Below are 19,679 nucleotides of genomic sequence, written 5' to 3' on the forward strand. Positions count from 1 at the left end.
GCTCTGCTGTGGCAAGAAAGCTTTTCTTAACACATCCAATTGGCCAAACAATGAAGTGTTTTACATCTGCCCAGGGATGCAACTGAGCAGTGAGTGTATCTGTTCTGGAGGCCAGTATATTCATGAGAGAAGGTCATAAGTATAGATTTTCTTTGGTTTGGATACTTTATTTTAATTCCCGTGGCTGATCACATTTGTTTATTTTTATTACCCTAAGCTTCCAGTCCCCGAGAATGGGATCTGTGGTGCTAAAGACACTTTTATTATATATGAGACTTCAAATGATAGTCTTTGCCCTGAGGAGCTCACAATAAAAATAAGCAGGCAGATAGAGAGATAAAAGACATGATTCAGCATCAGATGTAATTTGCTGTATGAAGCTGATCCAATTGTATTTGAAGGATTTATTTTACACATGAAGAAACTTGGGCACAATGAAATTAAATGACTGGCAGAAAATACCACACAAGTCCATGGCAAAGTAAGAACTAACCTCTGATTGCCCCATAGCTCCCAGGACAGCCCTTCTCTTTGAAGCAGAGGGAACTATTTAAGCATTATATTTACACAACTACACAATTACACAATACACACCCCAGTTTGTAGAATTTTTACTGGTCTACACAGTTCTGCCACCCAGCAGGTTTTGTTGTGGTGTTTTTTTTAATACCCCTGCAGTGCATAAGGCTTGCACCAGCTCTTCTTTGTGAGCTGTTCTAATTCAGAGATACTCTTGATGTCTAGCACAAATGGTGCTTCAAAGAGATGTTTACTGCATAAAGACACAGAAAATACACTTAAATTTCCTATTCTGGTCAGTATATTTATATGAAAAGTATTGTGGTGATAGATCAAAATGCAGTGATTGCTATTCCCCTTCACATGGTGATTTATAATTGTGGATTTACATCTGACTAAGACTGTTCAGACTGTCTGGCTTGCATGGTAATAACAACAGGCTCTCCTCAATATCCTTTCAGTATGGCAAAGCCCCTTCACTTTAAACAATTCCATGAACACACAAAAGGAAAGTTAAAAACCTCTTGCAAAATATAAAAATAATAAAGCACAATCAACGAAATCCTAAATCATAATGACAACTTTATCCAGTGTGAGCTACAGACACTCACTGACTGCAATGTTTTAAGAGAAGCATTTCTATATCTGGTAAGCAAAACAAACAACAAGCAAACAAACAACACAAAAAAAAGAAAAATGGAAAATAGGCAGGGGAAGAATATTCAAGAATGTCTTAATAGAGTTTAGGGGCTAACAGCAGAAGAAAACTATTGACCCTATGATACTATGGAGTTTTATTTTACAGAAAAAAAATAGGATACTGTAGGCTCAAAACATCCTGTTCCCTTGAATAACATTCTCAGTCTGGGAAGTATAAACATCCACGAGTCACCTTCATGTCTGTATACTATAAACAATTATCTTTGGTTCCCTTTGTTGAACCCACTAAAGGGTTTTTTCTTCAGTTGCCTGGAAAAACAATGTACTAGGCTGAGGGCTGGTACCTCACTCCTGTTATGAGCTGAACTATGGCATTCTCATTTAAAAAGTAAAAAACCAGACTGACCTGTGAGACCTTCACTGTATAATGAATAAGATCTTAAAAACAGACTGCTTCATGGAGGAGTTTTCTGCTGGCATCAGGACTGCAAATTTCTTCTTGTTTTGAGGTTGGTCATGGACAGGCTGTGAATGTAGTTCAGGCTTCAAGGGAAAAGCTGTAATCCATGCATTTCCCCAGAACTCTCCTCCTACTTCAGTATTCCTAGAGCTTTCTTAGAACACAAGTCCTAAGAATTCATTCTAGAATGAAATATATCCCAGAAAGGATGAAAACAAAGCCAAAATTGGCCTCAAGTTCCAGCTGATATTCAAGACCTGAGCCATCCACACCAAGAATCTTTTCTTTGTGACACCCTTCAGGGGGAATATGCTGTGCTGTCCAGGTTGTCTCTGCACAGCAGCAAAATATCCTTTTTTTGCTGGACACACACTGCCCTTATGAGGAGATAACCTGAGTTGAGCTGTTTTGGAAGCATCCATCACTGCAGTCCAAGCAATAAATCCTTCTCCTTGTCCAGCAGTTTATTCCATAGTAGAAACATGGATAGTGACAGAGAAAATCACTTGGATCATCTAGTTTATCCCTTGCTGGGATAAGGATGGCTTCTTGCATTCATTGTCTTTGCAGACAATACCTCATCCAAAATTATCACCTGACCTAAAGTCTGACAGAGAAATGGAATATTGCTACAACAATCCCTGCTTGGGTGCCTGGTTTATTGCTTGTGTAGCAGCAGAGAATGAGTACAGCTTACAAGATAAAAAGGGGGGGAGAACTGTAAACCTTTCTCCTTCCCGAGGATACCATGGCAGGGGAGATGCTGAGGGAAGGGGAAAGCAGAGCATTATGTGTCTGTGAGCAGAACTGTCCTGAGGGGGCACTAATCTGTGAGAATTGCTGGAAATCACTCGAAAAGAGTAAGTGTAGTGGTGGTACCTAGGAGGGTCCTAAAGGACTCCCCTTTCCCTAATCCAGGGGATTCTCTGAGAAAGGACAGGGAGGCCTTCCCCATCTCTTCCCCCTATAAAAGGGAAGAAGTCACAAAAGTGTTGATGTCTTTTCTTTTAAAAATAAAAGGATGATGCCTCTCAAGACTCTGTACAACAGCTGGAAGCCACAGTTGCTCCTTAGGACCAGACCCACTAAAACAAGATTTTGTAATGTCCCTGGATTTTAGGGCTTCCTATGTGCTCTTATACCACAAGTTACAATTTCATTTCCAGAAGGTGTTTGCTTTCATAACATTCAAGGTGACTCTAGGACAAGACCTAGAGCAGTGAGAGGGAAAAGCAAGGCTTTGCCACACTTTGATTCAAGGTCCAGCCTGTGGGAGACTCATCCTGTCTCTGCCACTGGGAATTGCTGTGAACTGTTCCCATCCTCCTTGGTGTCCTTGAAAGGACACTTTAACAGCCAGGCAGCCTTCTGTTCTCCATGAATCCCTTGGAGCATGGTTGCCAGCTCCCTTTTCAGCTCATCTGGCTTCTTACTCCTATATTTGAGTCTCAGCTCTAGGTCTTGAATTTATACCTTCCTCTTGCACCCTTTTACCCCTTTGCCTTACATCTGTTGCCTCACCAAGGCCTCTGGACAGCCCAGATCCCTCTTTTCTTGCCTAGGCTGCTGTCTGCCTGATTTTATTTAGTGTATTTTGCAGTCAGTGTGGGGGCTGGGGAGGGATATGCTGAGAGCAATGTCAGAGACAGGAGGTCAGGCGATGCAAAATGGATTGGTGTCTCACCGTGGACTATGTGAGAGGCTGCTCAGCCTCTCCCTGCCCTCTGTCACCCTGCCTTGCCCTCTTGCCCCTTCAGCACAGAGCACAGCCTGTTCCCTGGGCCAGGGCTCATGCTGAGGGCCCAGACAGGATAAGCCATCCCTGTCATGAGCTGAAGGATGGCAAAGACCTTTGTGTTCCTATTGCATCAACACCTGGGTTGGGATGGTCAACCTTTTAAACAATCAACTAAGAAAAAGGTGATATTTTGGCCCAAACAGGGTGGAGAAAGAGATGAGAGGCTCTTGTTCTTGGGGACAGACAGGAAATACAGCTTTCCAAATCATAATAATCATAAGTTTATTTTGCTTATGATTCACCACAGGACTTTACCTTCCTTTTTGGAATATTGTCAGCAGACATGTCAGCACACAAAAGACATGGTATTTTGGTACACTGTGCTATTTAGAGAAGTCACAAAATATTAAAATCCAAATAACATCCACCTATCAAGTGATTATATGGCAAACATGCATAGCAGGAGATCCTCTGTGCCATGCTCAGCCCTTGACAGAGCTCTCACAAGCAATGTAAGTGATGAGCTCCTATTTAGGAACTGACAATCCACACAAATTTGTGTGGATCAATGATTATTAAAAAGAAAATGTCATTAAAGAGGACAGTTCGGTGCAGTATCACCCAGGAACTTCAATGTCTCTGCCAGGAAAATTAAAATAAAGTAATCTTACAACACATATTTCAAATATTTTGAATTTAATAATTAACTAAAAGACAGATGCAACAGCCACTTTCCAAAGTGCATTTCAGTACCCATTAAAAACACTGATCCTCTAAAAGGCAATTACTTCATTGTAGTTTTTGCTGAGGCTTGCTGGGCTCTTTCATTTATTAAGTATTTTATGAACTATTTGTTGGGTTTTGATTTTTTTTTAATTAGGGTAGCAGCTAATTAAACATGAGAAACTTTATTCTGAGCTTTAAAAAATCCAAATGTTTTGTTTTGACACTTATAAGAAAAAAGTAATTTTTGTATTGTAAATAAGTTTTAATTTTGAAGATTTCTGTTTCAGTGATAAAAACGAAACACTCAAGTTGTCTTTTGGACAACTGAAGCAATTCTTCTCCTTACTGATTTTGGTTCAACTACTGAAAAGAAAAACTATTCAGAGGCCAGTTCTTCTGGCTGGAAGGGGCTCTGCAGATCTTGCTTTTCACTTGGTATTGTCCTGTGAAGCTGTCATGGCTCTGCTGACACAGAGTGAGGTGAAGTGCCAGTGAAATCGGCACTATTGCTACAAATAAATATTTATAGAGTACAAAGATAGGAGATATTTTAGAAAGTTTGTCCTGTCCTCATGTGCATTGCTATTAATAGTTATTGGAGGGTTTTTTTCAATCATTCAATGTAGAACTGTAGGTTAGTTATTCTAAAAACAATATTATTACAGGTATTCTTTCTCTCATGATTTTTCAGAACTGAGACCCTAATCACAAACCCATTACAAGCCCAGGACAAGAAGAGCCAGTGGTTTCACAGAATAAAGGAGTAAACAAACCAAGGGACTGGTTACAAGTGTTGTGGGAGCCCAAGGCAGAGGGTGGGAAAGCAGTGCTGCTCGCTGGGTTCTTGTGTTTGATGAGGAACACCATCCGTGCCAGGAAATGGCACATGTGCAGAAATCCAATCCCAAACAGGTCCACAGAGGCCAGCGTGCTACAGGGAGGCTGTTTCCATCTTTCAGATCTTTGACATTGTTAGAAATCTTAATATGGCTTCATTTTACAAATTTAGGTTTAAATTTCTCCCTTCTCAACCTCCTTGTTGCTCTGGGAACTGCAATTCTTTCACCATACGAAGATCTCACTCCTTTTCCATGATGGGACACAACCTTTTCCTGAGGCTTTTTGCATTTTATATTTGTGTAAAAAAAGATGTAGATTTGTTATCTTTGGAAAGCAACAAGGCAAGAGAGGCAGTGCTGGGTGGTGGAAGCTGGCTGAGCCCTGGGGTCTGCTAGAAAGAGCTCAGGGCAGGGTGGGCTGGGACTGGCAGCTCCTGTGGGATGCTGAGCTGAGACAAGGGCAGGTTCATCAGTACAGCCAAATCACAGTACCCAGGCTAGATCAAAATAATCTAGGTGGAGCATTTCTGCTTTCACCAAACTGAATTTCCTTCCCAAGAATTTTGTATTTCGTGACAAGTTTTAAAACTGAGATTTTTTTAATCTTAAAACTCCAAACTTAGAACTTCCCATAGGACACAAATTCATATTTTGGTGATAAATCACAGGAAATTATGTTACTGGAGAAACTGAATGTCTGGGGAAAAGTAGCTGATAGTACTTTCCAAAATGACACAGGGATAACCCTGAGGACAGTCCTGCCTCCGTTACCTCTGCAGAAACTGCACTGAATTCCCACAAAGCTTTTGCAGCTAACAAAAACTGAACTTAGGAGCCTTTAAAACCAGTTGCCTTCTTTAGTCTTACTGCTTTCTGTTGGTACCTTGGCAGCGAAATGGAGAGTTATTTCATATATTTTCATTTGCAAAATTAAATTTGGAGAGGAGAGAGATAATTTCATAAAGTAAACCAACATAAACAAAAATAACCCTTCTGGGTAAGAAAATACAGCTAACTGTGGGAAGTGCATGTAAGTCAGTACAAATATCAGCCATCTAAAAGCATGATGCTCTGTATTTCTGGCAACCAAACTTCAAAAGAAGATGAAAACAAAGGAGGACAATGGCATGTAGATTAGAGAACATAACATGTGGTAAGGCTGAGAAAGCCAAATTCAGAGTCCAATGAAAGAGATGGCTCAGGGTGAACATGACCACAGTCTAATATCAAAGGAACAACAGAAATGAAGGAAGTTATTCACAGTCTCGGAAAATTGTAGGCCAGGGAGCAATGGCCTGAAGCTAAGAAAGAAAAAAGTTTAGGTGAGATATTAGAGGGGAAAAGAAGCCCTGAGAAAAGAAAGTAACAGGGCAGTTGAACAGCCAAGCAGGGAAGGTCCCAGTGTGGCATAGCTGCCAGGCTTGTGCAGCCAGTGAGATGATGGTCTATGGCTGGAAAAAGCAGAGGGGCTTTGATCAGACACACAGGAGCCAGCTCGAATGCAATGAGTATTTCTTGGTCTCACAGGCTCTGCTCCAGGTAATGGCACACAGTGATACATGGAATTACAGGGCAGAGCTGCTTCTGTGAATGAGCCCAGCTGCTTCCTCTGATGCTCTCTCACATATCTCCTTTATCCATCATGCACCCTCCCTTCCCATCCCAATGTGGATTAATTCCACACAGTCCCCTCTTACTGAGCTCAGCTTTTTGTCCTGCTGACAAGAGGTGTCAGGAGAACTGCTGGGAGAAGAAGCAGTTGTTACTAAGGCAAGGCCAGCCAAGAGGGCTGCTGATATGATGGATTATAGAAGGAAGTCTCAAAGTCACTTAAGGATGAGGAGCTGGAGGTGTGCATGAATAATGCCAATGATCATACAAAAAACTCTGCAACACTGAAAAGCTGAAGAAACCACTGCCTCTGCTCAGAGCGCTGCAAAAGCCAACACTGACTGGGTTCCACTGAAAGAATGAGAAGATCCTCAGGGCTGAGCAGGACTTTGCAAAGGGAAGACATTTCCTGGAGGAAATTATGAGCTCTGGTGGTGGATCCCCTCTGCACAAGCTCTCCCCACTGCTTCTGTGCCCTAGAAATGCATGGGAATGGGATCAGCTGGCTTGGAGACAGGCTGATATTAATTCTCTAAAATGTGAGAGAAAGGTATCTCTAACACCTGCCTCACGCTTCACGGTGTGCTAATAATAAACAACAGCAGTTTATAGCCCAGGAGACACCCTGGAGATGGGATTTGGTTGCTCAGAGAGCGTGGGAGGAAGCAGGAAGGCTGTTGCTACCCACGGGCATGGGGCTCCTGTGGCGAAATGATGCACCATTATCACAGAGCTCACTGTTGGCTGGCTTCTAGTCAAACTCCTGGGCACACAGCAACCAGCACCCAGGGTGGTTTACAGCACAATTAGAGCTACTGCCAGAATAAATACTCAGTGTAGAGCACAGAAACCTTTAGCACAGAAACCTGCCATAAATACAGCCGGTTGTCCTTTCCCGTCAGGGCGCTGCTGCAAAGGTCTCTGCACACACAGCACCACTGCCTTGGGGCCTTCCCACACACCTCATCACCTCTGAGCACTGCCCACAGGTGTAATCACGGCACTGGAGCTGGGTCACAAGTGAAGAAAAAAGCCAAACATTGCACTGGCGTTGGGGCACAAGTGAAGAAAAAAGCCAAACATATTTCTGTTGAAGTTCTCCAATGGAGAGCCACCATTTTTAGACTGGTCCAGGGAGCTGATGAGTGTTTTTCCAGTGGTGTCTTGGTGATGAGCACCTAGCAAAGGGAGTTTCTTGGGTTTGCTGGTTTATTGTTTACAAAGAGCTACTTAACATAATTATTCTCTATGTCTTCACATCAGGTAATAGAAGAAGCACTTCAAAAGAGATACAACTGGGATACAACTGGGTTACAGAGAAGGTTCATTTATGGTAAGTGCCAGTCACAAAAAATGTCAGGTGCAATACCTTGAAGACCAAATGAAAAAAATGAAGAGTTGTTTTTCTTATGTTTCAAAGCTAAACCCATATCACTTGTTTTGCAGAAAACCCATACCAACTGGTGAAATAAAATGTCTAAGAAACTTCTCTCATCATTTTAAAAATTTAAAAAATAATTATTTTAAAAGTCATCTTTTTTTATTTTAAAATTTTTCCCTATCCTAAGGAATTCAAATAGGTAAGTACAAACAAATACTTTCAGAAGATATGTCCTTGAAAAATCTGGAAAGAATAAAGAAACAGAAGAGCTGCACGGGTCTGCTGTACCTTCCTCTAAATTGCTTTCCCTCACTAACTCTGCTAAAACAATTGCAGCTACGTCCATGAGCTCAAACACTGATATTTCTGAATGGCTCTTTAACTGAAGGGAACTGCAGTCATTCTGAAGACATATCTCTGTTACAATCTATAATGAATGTAATCTTCAAGGGGCAATAATTTCTCTCAATAACACAATTTTTCTGTTAAAAGTGGCATGTGTTACCATCTGGGTTGTCAGTTCCTCTGGCCATGGACACACACATTTCTCAGAAAAGCCTCTTAGGCACCCCCTGTATGCTATCAGTAAGATCAGTATTTATGTTAAAACTTTTTTTAAATTTAATTGCATGTTAACATAATCTTCCAAGTTATTTTTTCAATATAAATACATAGGGCACAACAGCTGTTTGGAGATCTCAAATTAGAGCTGTTTTGTGGCTGTCTCTGCAGAAAACGCCTTTGGCTAATATAATTTAAACCTCTTCTGTGAATGAATTTCATGCTTTGAAGCTACCTAATAATTTCTGTCATTTAAGAACAACATTCCATGATGTGCTCCTAATAGTACAAAAGAGGCAATGAGCACTCCCCTGTGCTGCTGCTCCCACCTGCCCTGTGCTCCTGGGAAGGGGTGAGGGCTCTGGGATGGTGCTTTAGCAAAACGTGGGAGAACTTCCCTGTGCAGTCCCAAGGTCACAGCCAGAACTCAGAAGGAGAACTATAAATTACAAAGTGCTGGACTGCAGCCAAGCCCATGGGAAGCTGCATTTAGCATATCATTCTCTAAGCAGCAGGATGAAACCTTAACTCCCTTTCAGAGAGCATTTGAATGGAATTTGTTATAAGAACTCTGTGATTGAAATATCCCCGACTGACTTTCCACCACAACTCAGGAATGGGCTGCAATTGCAGGGGGATCCTCTTCCAATCAGCCCAAAATGATGATGAGGATGATAGAGCCCCATCAAATATTTATGAAAACCAGATGAATTTCTGTGCTAGCAACACATGCTGCTACTATAACAGAGACCTCAGATAATCTCCTGACATTATCCTGAGCTGAGGTTTCTCCCAGTGTAAACGAAAGGTAGAATAACAAGTTGATTCTAGTATTTTGAAGTAAAAGTGCTGCACCAGAGGTTAATAATGTATCAGAAGAACACAGTGCAGGCAGGTGTGATGATTTGTTATTTATAGGTACTATGTACTGGCTGCTATCAGTGCAGTAGCCCTCCTGTGTAAGGTACAGAACAGAAGAGCTTTATGTGAGCTGTAGATTTGCATGTGTTAGGAGCATATACAACATCTAATGCTGTGGGGAGACACTGAGACCTGCAGGAGTGACAGCATACACAAAACAATATGGGCAGTGCTAGTCCAAAGCATTAAACAATTACAGTGTTTATGAGAAAAGGATTAATTAATTAATTCAAGGATTCAAAAGTAACTTTAGATTTTAAATGTTGAAAAAAAAAAGAAAATGTTCATGTAAATTTTCTGTGTCATAAAATCTCTGCACCTTGCTGTCACACCAATAACTCCATGAATGGTATTTAAAGATGTGAGATAACACTACTGCCAGTCTCAGTGGGAGAGTGGCATTTTGAAAGGAAATCCCCTCCCTCTAGTCTGCAAAGGAATACTGGCATTAAGTGCTGAAACAGCTGCCACCCTTTGTTTTGGCACTAAGTTAGGTGATAGAAAGCAGGGAAGAGATGCTGGAGAGTTTGGGGAGCACTGTGTGAAGGCAGACAGTTCAGTAATTTATTGGACAGCAGCTTCCTTGGGTGGATCACACAGCCATTACTAACAGGCAGATGTGAATTATTTTGCTAGTAAGTTATAAGTGACTCTTTAAAACATTGTCACAGGGCTTTTGTATTATTGGAAGAAAAACTAACAATGGAATCTGAATAATAGTTGAGAAGAAAAGCCAGAAAAGTAATAAATTAGCTTCTGTAGTTGAAGAGGGAGGTTTTTTGGATCTGCTGTGATAAAATCTGCTTTTGGGAAAGATGGAAAAAAGCATGTAAGTGTTTGTATATCTTAGAGAGGCAGGGAAGGAACTTTCCTTAGAACTGCTGGATGTGGAAATCTGTGTTGGATGGAATAAGTTCTGGACTGAGGCATGGAAGGATGAAATAATAGCTGGTCATGCTCTGCCTTGCACCCAGTGCTGTGATAACCCCCAGATGAAGGGGTTTTCATCACTGCAGATTAGGAGGGGATTCTCTCCTCTCTCCTTTCTCTTCTCTCTTCTCTCAGAGGCAAATACATTTCTGCTACAAGAAAGGGGCTGCATTCTGTCCGCTCGCCCTTCTCTGAGCCTTTGGCATCTGCTCAGATGAAGAAAATAACTCCTCTTCTGAACTGCAGCACAAAGGGGAGATTCATGGCATCATCCTGTCTGTGCGCCTGCAGACTCACATGCTTTACTGACCAGGATGTCACTTGTACAATTTCTTTCTTTATTTCCCAGATCTTTTCACAAATGGATTTTGTGATTCCTGAGAAATGAGGAGTCTAAAGGTCCTCAAAAAAACCCAATCTGTCTGCTTTTTGCCAATGAAAGAGCAACTTAGCTTTTAGCTCTTTGTATGCACTAGTCTAACTTCTGATGTACTCTTTGGATTTTTGAACTTATTTTACTAATGCAGCTCATACTGATTTATATGCTCTAAGCAGATCAAGCAGCTCATGCAAAAAAACCTGTTAAAGTATATTAAATAATAATTTATGTAACATCTTCCATTAAAGAACTTAAAAGCAACACAAAAATTAATTTATCTTCTTTGAGCTAAGTAGTATCCCCATTTCAGGACATAAAAATGAAGGCATATTATATCACATATTCAAACGTAGGTGCCTGAAGTCAGTCATCTTAATACACATGTGACCAGCTAACTACTGCTGTGATTCTCCCAACCCTGAAGAGGATTGGGTCTGTATTTGAGGACAACACTGAATAGAAGGAGAAACCAACCTCTCTCCAACTGTTTCTGTGCAGGCATTAAAGGAACCCAGATTTAAAGACCAGGATCTCTTACAGCTTTGGCTAAATTAGCAACTGTTAAAAAATAAAGCAACTTTTACTTAGCTCCTAGCTTTAAGTGGATGTCAGATGACAGGCACTCAGGTCCAAAAAGCACTCGGAAAGTTCATGCAGCTGATCGAGCCACCTCTCCCAAGGTGAGTAATTAGCGCTCTCTCCAGGATGGCCATTGACTTAACATTTCCTGACTTTCTCCTGGTTGGTTGCTGTGTGAATGAATGGTAGTCAGCAGATCAGGCCCTAGCAGACCTTAACGTGGCTGTGCTTCTGTGGCAGCACTGCAGGCAGCATCGGGCCCCTCCTGCCTCCTGTGTTCATGCCAAGCACAGCCACCAGCGCCCTCTCCCAGGACTCTGACTTGCACTTGCAAGAGAGGGAGGCTTCATTCTGATGAAGACTGAAAGACCATTTATGGGTGCTCTGATGCACATTTCAAATTAAGTATTTTAAGGGTGGTGAAATAATTGCCAGGTTTGCATATTTAATGGACCTTGAGATATAAGCATTCCCCAAAAATGCCTAGTTAATACTGGTTTGACAGTGAATTGGCACAGTGCTGAGCTCCAGTACATCAAATTAGCATTGATTTGCAAAATGTAACTGAAAAATCTCTTAAAACCTGCCAGGTTCCAAAATCAGTGCAGGAGTAGAGGGTCTCTCACCTTGACTGCCCTTTTTAAAAGTCCTTTCTAATTCCTTACTAGGGCTCTAAGGACATTCCTTTCAAATGCTTTAGAAATGATAATTCCTTTCAAACTTTGTTCAAGAGGGATCAATCCCTGTTGGGGTCTTTCTCATGGTACAAGTGGAAATCCTCTCGTGCTGGGTGAGGAGTGGAGCTGTGGCTGTGCACTGGAGGTGGGCTGGGCAGTGGAGCTGCAGCCGTGCACTGGAGGTGGGCTGGGCACTGGAGGTGGGCTGGGCAGTGCAGCTGTGGCTGTGCAGTGGAGCTGTGGCCAGGCATTGGAGCTGTGGCCGTGCAGTGGAGGTGGGCTGGGCAGTGGAGCTGTGGCAGTGCAGTGGAGGTGGGCCGGGCAGTGGAGGTGGGGGCCGGGCAGTGGAGGTGGGCCGGCAGTGGAGGTGGGCTGGGCAGTGGAGCTGTGGCCGGGCAGTGGAGGTGGGCTGGGCAGTGCAGCTGTGGCCGGGCAGTGGAGCTGTGGCCGTGCAGTGGAGGTGGGCTGGGCACTGGAGGTGGGCTGGGCAGTGCAGCTGTGGCCGGGCAGTGGAGGTGGGCTGGGCAGTGGAGGTGGGCCGGGCAGTGGAGCTGTGGCCGGGCAGTGGAGGTGGGCTGGGCAGTGCAGCTGTGGCCGGGCAGTGGAGCTGTGGCCGGGCAGTGGAGGTGGGCTGGGCAGTGCAGCTGTGGCCGGGCAGTGGAGGTGGGCTGGGCAGTGCAGCTGTGGACGTGCAGTGGAGGTGGGCTGGGCAGTGCAGGTGCGGCTGGACTCGACACAGACGGTGAGTGTTGGATAATCTGCGGTGCAGGTGCTCTGCTACCCCCCGCGGACGGCTCATAAGTTCCAGGTGGGATCTGAAGGAACTGGCACTGCCCCATTACGTTCCTCTATGGCTTCAGTCCTGGCAACTTCAGCAGCTTCCCCTCTCCCTGCACAGCACTAACGCAGCTGTGCTCAGCAGACCCGACGGCGCTGGAACGGCCTCAGTGAGCAGCGGGAAGCTGCCAGGTTCTGCTCCCTGCAGGGCTCCCGGCTCCGCCTGCCAGCTCGGGCTGTGTTAACCCCCCGGGCACGGCCCTGCCCCAGCCTGGCCACAGCCTGCCTCCGCCAACAGTTTCAATTAGGAATTCTCCAGAGTGGCCTTGTCCTGGTTGGTATTAGCTCACTTTGCTTCCATTTTGCTCTATGGATTTTCAATAGCTATGATAGAACATTGAAACAAAAGTATTAAGATATAATGGTGACATTTTTCTCCAGAATTTTTATCTTCATCTAAGCAGGGATACAAGTGGTAGGGCAACGTTCCAGTATCTGTTAACGGACATTTCCTTGGAAGTGTGCTGTCACAGCTATTAAAATGTTTTACCAGCAAAAGTCATGCAACACCACCTGTGACAGAGGCTTGTGACACTGGTTTTGATCCCCTGAAAGAACAGAAAATGTGAATAGACTGTTTAATGGTTGTTTTCTATTAGGGATGCATACTGTCGTGTGGTTACTATGAGGTGGCACATGCCAACACCTAGTGGCACTAAAATGGCACTGTCAGACCTGGAAGGTCAGCCCCAGCATGGCAGGGAGTGTGCTGCAACAGTGTCCCCTCTCGTTCCAGCCTTTCTCAGCTGTCTTCCCTCTCTGCTCTTCACTATGGGGTCATGCTGTGAAGATGAGCTCCTGCTGGTCCTGCTGCCACAGCTCCAAGGTTTCAGTGGTGGCACTGGGAGCAGAGCCTGTGCCTGCAGAACATCTCCCAGCTGCCATGGTTGTACCTCACAGAAACAGAAAACTCCAGCAAACATCGGTGGGATCTTGTTTGTGATTGTCCCCACCAGCTCCCACTCAGCTTCAAAAGCTGGAGGCTGAAGGGTTGCTCCTGTGGCTCAGCTGAAGCCAGAGACAAATGTTGGCTGCTGTATGATGACTAAGTCTCACATGCTTATTGCTCCTATCAGTTAGAGCTCTTAATCACTTTGTGCTGTTTCATCCTATAACGTGAATTCACTTCAAGCTGTGAAATTCACCGTTTTTGCCATGACTAATTTGTGAAATCTGCCACCTTTCTTTGTGGTTCACGTTGTGCCCTAGTTAGGCATCATCTGTCTGATTAGGGAAGCCTGTGATTTGTTTCTTGCAGTTGAGCCAATACAATTTCATTCCCCTCCTTTCTTGTCTCTGAACTCAACTGCAATTTTACTGTCACCCATGCCCTTGGATGCTCTGAGGCTGGAGTGGCGTGGAGGCCACCTCTGCTGGGGCTGGCACACAGGAGTCCTGGCTCTCCCCCTCCACAGAACACATGCACAGGGCTCAGCCTGGGCCTTAACCCTGGCTTTGCTTGAGGCTACCTAGGTTTGTTATGTTTACCATCTTCCTAGATTTCTCCCAGCCTGGTTGCTGCAATATTTTGGAAATCATTTCCCACCTGCCTTGCCAGTGCCTTGTTTCACGATACATTCATCTGTTACTCTTTACATTGAGTGTTGCTGGCATTACTAAATGCTATAAATATACCCAGTATTCCATAAAAACACACAAGCAGATGACTGGTCTTGCCTACAAGAAATACTATGAATTTTTCATTTTTTTCACATGCTCTGAGCAAAATTCAGAGGGTGCTTGAGGAATATCTCATAACTGAATCGGGTCCTAAATTCCTATTTTCTCACTAATTAGTGATTTCCTAAAAATATTTTCCTGCAATCTTAATGTCTTAATTGTTCCTTGAAGATGTTGCCAGCTCATCCATCCTTTTTAACACCCTCTTATAAGCCCAGTGAAACATTATTTTAGTATTTCTGTCACTGAAATACAGTGATAAATGGTCTTCTTTTAAAATCAGTGGGAACAGAATAATTGATGTGTAGGAGAGCTTACTGACTTGCTCTTGCCAAAATGGAGTCCTGCCTTGAAGTTCAGAAGGATCACAAGATGCCCTGGATACTCCTCGTGCTCCTCTTTTCTTGATAGCAAAGTTGATGGGTTTGGGCTACACATCTTCACAAGCTACTCATGGAAAAGCAAAGGAAACCTCCTATCCTAGCTCTGATTTTAACCATAACTTTCTTTTCCATCTCTCTTCCTATATTCTTTTTTCACCAGTTTCACTCAAAGTTAATCACCTCTCTGCCTGAAAAACAGTCATGTGAATAAGATCAATAGCATTATTCCTCTTAACAGATAAATAAATGGACAAATCTCTGAGAGTCCCTGGCAGTAATTAACCCTTTATCAAAATCCCAGAAGAGGAGGTTAAGGAACAGCCCAAGTGCATGTTCATGACTTTGTCCAGCTATCAGAAAACCTAATGGGCCTGATCCTGCTTCTGCCCACAGAGTTGATAACATTTCCCTGAATGACCCTGAGAGCAGGACTGTGGCTGGTGCTCAGCATCCCATGCCCTTCTCTGTGTTTGCTGCATCCAGCACAGCAATCCTGCAGCCCTGCTGGCCCAAGCCACTCACTTACCCCCACTGCAGCCTAATCAGATGGCAATAAAAGCTTTTACTGTGCCATCCTGTTTGTGCTCAGCAGAAACATAAAAAGCATATTAGAAAATTGATTTTTGGCATTAATTGTGAGGAAGGAACATTATACTGAGTAGAGACAGGGTGGTTTTTTTCAGGCAGAAAAATTCTATTTTAGTCTTTTAAAAGCAACTGTGGAAGATGCTGAGCTAAGCCCCATGGACACTCTTTTCAAATACCATAAGGCAAAGAGTAGTTACTGAATCTCCTCAGTCTTATTAGCTTACATAAACATAAAAATTTGAATAATGTTTAAAAAGCTAAATTCTCCAGATAATCCATAATCAGTAAATGTTCATTACTGAGAAGTAGCAAATATGCATGAGATTTCCCCGGTGGTATTTTGGTTGCATGATCTAAAAGGAGTAGAAAAGCCTCCTCCAAGTGGGGCTGGGCAAAAACTTCTATAGGCTTCTGAGGCCATTTGGCCACAGCGTGGACCTTCCTGGTCCCTTCAGGAAGGAGCAGGAGGAAATCAGAATTCACTGTCTTTGTTACAGCTCTGGTGACTTATAAATAAATCATCCCCACAGGATGATTGATGTCTCCATATAAATAATTAAGTCTTGACCTTATGTTATGACACCTGCTAAATTTTTTGGCACTTGAAACCAGTGCTCAGGAGAGATCCTTGACTGTGGATAAATGCCTTGACTGTGGATAAATGAAGGTGGGACTGCATTCAAAGGGGAGGGGGAGACAGGTTTTTGTTTACCCTCATTTTGTTCTGTTTGATTCCATCAGCTAATTGATGATGATTATTAATCTCTGTTGCCATCTACTCCGTGGATTTAATTCCTGCCTGTGATTGCTGTTGGAAAGTTAGCTCCATTAGAAACAGACTTTGACTGGATTTCCAGTAGCCAGAGTTTCCCAGATGTCCCCTGAATCATTGTGGTACCTAGTCCAGGCACCTTACAATTATTTTTGGTTGCAATTTACTTCGTTTGGTGGCAGAGCTCCAGTAGCCTGGGTGACACTGTCATTATGCTCAACCAGGCTAGGTAGCAGGTGTCAGCAAAAGTTTAATTTGGAAGCTCATGAATTCAAAAGAAGAGCTTAACAGTTATCCCCAACACAGAGAGCTGCTGTGGCCTGAGCCTGGAAAAGAGAAAATCCCAGGGACATGAAAGGAATTGATGAGACACCAGGCATCTCACAAAATGAAATCTTCTCGGGATAAATTGAGGATAGGTTTCTTGTCAAATGGTGAGCATCATTGATAAACAAAACAGATTTAGCGGCAGCATTTCCAAATCTCATTTCTGAGACTGTTCAGGTTTGCTATTCACCCTGTCTCCCTGGTACTGTAGATACGGCCTGTTCTCTTAATAGCTGCAACTTTTAAATCTTGCAATAAAATACAAGAATTTTCTATGTAGGTGTCTAATATTAAAAAACTAGCATCTTTGGGTTTTTAAAAATATGTTAATCTACATGCAACATAAGTCAGCTACAGACAGAAAGCAATATTATAACACAATCACAATAAGGGGTTTTCCTAATCCCTGAAAAATCTTAAACTAATGACACAGCTACGACCATCACATCATTCCTGACTACTTCAGCCAGCACCCGGGAATCCCAGACGTCAGCAGGGTGCTGTCCGGTTGCCATCCCCAGCACCCTGGGGCGAACGTACTTGTACAAATCATTCTTTGCTGTACGCTTGCCGTGGTTTGAACACACCCGTTCTGGAGGCTGGCTGAGGTGTAAAGGGGCATTGCAAGGTCCGAGCTGCCGGTGTGGCCGAGCAGGGGCAGGGCAATCGGGACGTGCTGAAAAGCACTCCGGCGGGAGAGCAGCGCTCAAAGAAACCCCCCGTTCTCTAAAGATAGCTCCAGAAATTAAAAAGTGCCTCCGAGTCCCGTCATCCCGCTCCTGCTCGCATAGACTGAACTCCGAGTGAACCGGGTTTCCAGTCCAGGGAGATGCCTGCATTTACCAACTACTTTGCTTTGGACCCGTTATTTTCGTTACAGAAACCCATGCCGGACCCGTACCCGCGAGCATTCAGCCCGTCGGAGCCGGCGGCTCCATCCTCCCCGGAGATGGTCCCGGTGCCCCGAGCCCGAGCGGGGCTGGGCCGGCCCCGCCCGGCTGCGAAGGGAGCGGAGCGGGCTGGGGCGGAGGGGACGCGCCGCAGCTCGGGGCGACCCGCACCGCGCCCGGCTGCCCCTGCACCCGCAATTCCCGGCACCGGGAATCGCAGCTGTAATTTCACCGGGAATCACAGCGCCGCGAGCCGCGAGAGCAGCCCTGAGGTCAGGGGGTCGCACCGCCGGCATGAGGAGGGGACGCGGGACGAGGGGCCCCAGCGCGGCCCCGCCGCAAGTTTGGTCACTTTCCCGAAGTGGTGCGGGGAAAAGTTGGGGAGCGGCCGGGGGATGCGGGGATGCGGATGGCGAAGCGCGTCCCGGGCCCGGGGACAGAGGGGTCTCGCCACTGACCTGCGCCGCGGCCGCGCCGCTCCCGCGCTCGCTCAGCGCATCCTCCGCGCCGCTCCCGCCGCCGCCCTGCGCGCCGCAGCCGCCGCTCCGCGCCCGCGATCCTCGGCGGGGAGGAGAGAGTGAAGCGGGACAGCCCGCCCGAGACGGGAGGCCGCCGCCCCCCCCCCCGCCTCCCGCCTCCCGCCCCGCCGCCGGCCCCGGCCCCGCTGGCGGCCGCGCCCCGCGCCCAGCGCGCACCTCCGGCAGCAGGTGCGGCGGCCTCCGGCGGGGAGCGCTCCGCTCCTGCCGCGCCCCGGCGCATCTCCCCTCGCCGCGGCGCGGGCGGGGCCGCCGCCTTTCCAGGGGTGCTCTCGCCTCAAGTTTGCCACGTTCTGGCGGCGCCGGGCGCTCCCCGCCGCGGCCGCCGGATCGTGCATTGTCTGCAGGGCAGTTCCAGCGGAGCGGGGCGCTGCGGGCCGAGCCTGTGACCGCCCTGCGCGCTCCCGGCTCCCGCATGCCGAGCCCGCGCGGCTCCCGGCCGAATATCGCACCCCCCGAGGGAGGAAAGAAAGGTGGTCCCGGGTAGGGTGCGGGGAAAGCCTGTGCGCCCCTGCTGCCGGGTGTCGTCTGGGAGGAAAGGAGAAGGGAGGCTCCTCCGTATCCTCTGTGTGGATACAAGCATCCTGCCGGGCGTCTCCTCCGGGCTGCAATTTGTACAATATATATGTATTTTGAGGCCGGTTGGGAAGATGGGTGGCCCGTACTTGCTCCCAAAAGACGGTTGTGAACACGCACCTCAAGGGCAGACACAGAAGGAATTGGAAGAGAATTGAATGGTGGTGTCCTCGAAGAACAAAGTGGAGCAGACACGCTGTGGCCAGGGCATGGTGGGCGCCGAGGTGCCTTATCTTGAGCCTGCATACGGACTGTGGAGTAACAGCACAGAAGGGGCCTCTTGCACTCTCTGCTGGCTATTTTCCACCCTAAAATACAGGGAGGCTTTTCCCACATAACTGTGCAGCAGAATAAAGAGTCTCACGAGAGCAGAAGCGGGGCATGGCTGTAATCCCCAAGAATGGCCTCGGTGGCGTGCCTGGCTATTGCTGGTGTAATGAAGTGGCCATTTAATTGGATTGAATAATGCCCCCAGAGCCTGCCATCAAGGGTAGTCTCCTCAGTTTGGAGTGTGGGTCCCGGGAGCTGCCCCTGCTGCCAGGGAGCCTCGGAGCTGGGCTTTGGCAGCCTGGGGGCAGTGGGACCTTGCCAAAAAGCAACACCAGACGTGCTGCCTTGAGTCCCCACCACCCATCTCCACCTGACACTGTGCAGTGTGAAATGTGGGTCAAGATGGATCCTATCCACAGCCCTCAGAATAATTTCAGGTGTGTCTTATAAATGAACTATGACATTTATCCTGTGACTAGATTAGCAGAAATATATTACACTTAGTCTGCTCCTTAGCAATCAATTGTTCTAAGTAGGTGTTATTTATCAAAGCATTGATTAGGGACCCAAGTCTGTAGTCCTTAAGCAAGCCAGCTCATTGCTGATAGGATGGAGTATTTAAATGAGAGTTTTGAGATCTGACTTTGTGCGATTCCATTGTCGTAGGAAAAGAAGGTGCACGTGACAGCTTTCCAGGGGAAGATGCATTCATGCCACTTGGAGTTCAAAGGAAGAATAACATGTGAAAACTGCAGTCACTGCTTTACCTGAGCACCTTCTGTCCTGCTCTCTGTGGTGCAGGGTGCATAAGCTGTCACAGCAAAATAATAAGTCTATAA

At 45.7% G+C, this 19,679-nt stretch overlaps 1 protein-coding gene across 2 annotated transcripts in view; it reads right to left on the reverse strand.

Annotated features, from left to right (window-relative positions):
• The window catches only part of CHST8 (carbohydrate sulfotransferase 8), a 207,165-nt gene extending 188,901 nt beyond the window's left edge, over positions 1–18,264 (reverse strand). The window contains exon 1 of one of the 2 annotated variants that reach the window (XM_030955699.1): positions 18,154–18,264. The gene's annotated coding sequence lies outside the window, so the exon portion shown is untranslated. Of the gene's footprint in view, positions 1–17,916; positions 17,963–18,153 lie in introns of those variants that run through there. The other variant, XM_030955698.1, reaches the window with a different exon arrangement.
• Between the last annotated feature and the right edge of the window lie 1,415 nt (positions 18,265–19,679).

This window comes from Camarhynchus parvulus, chromosome 11 (assembly GCF_901933205.1).
Source record: "Camarhynchus parvulus chromosome 11, STF_HiC, whole genome shotgun sequence".
NCBI classification, from domain to species: Eukaryota; Metazoa; Chordata; class Aves; order Passeriformes; family Thraupidae; genus Camarhynchus; species Camarhynchus parvulus.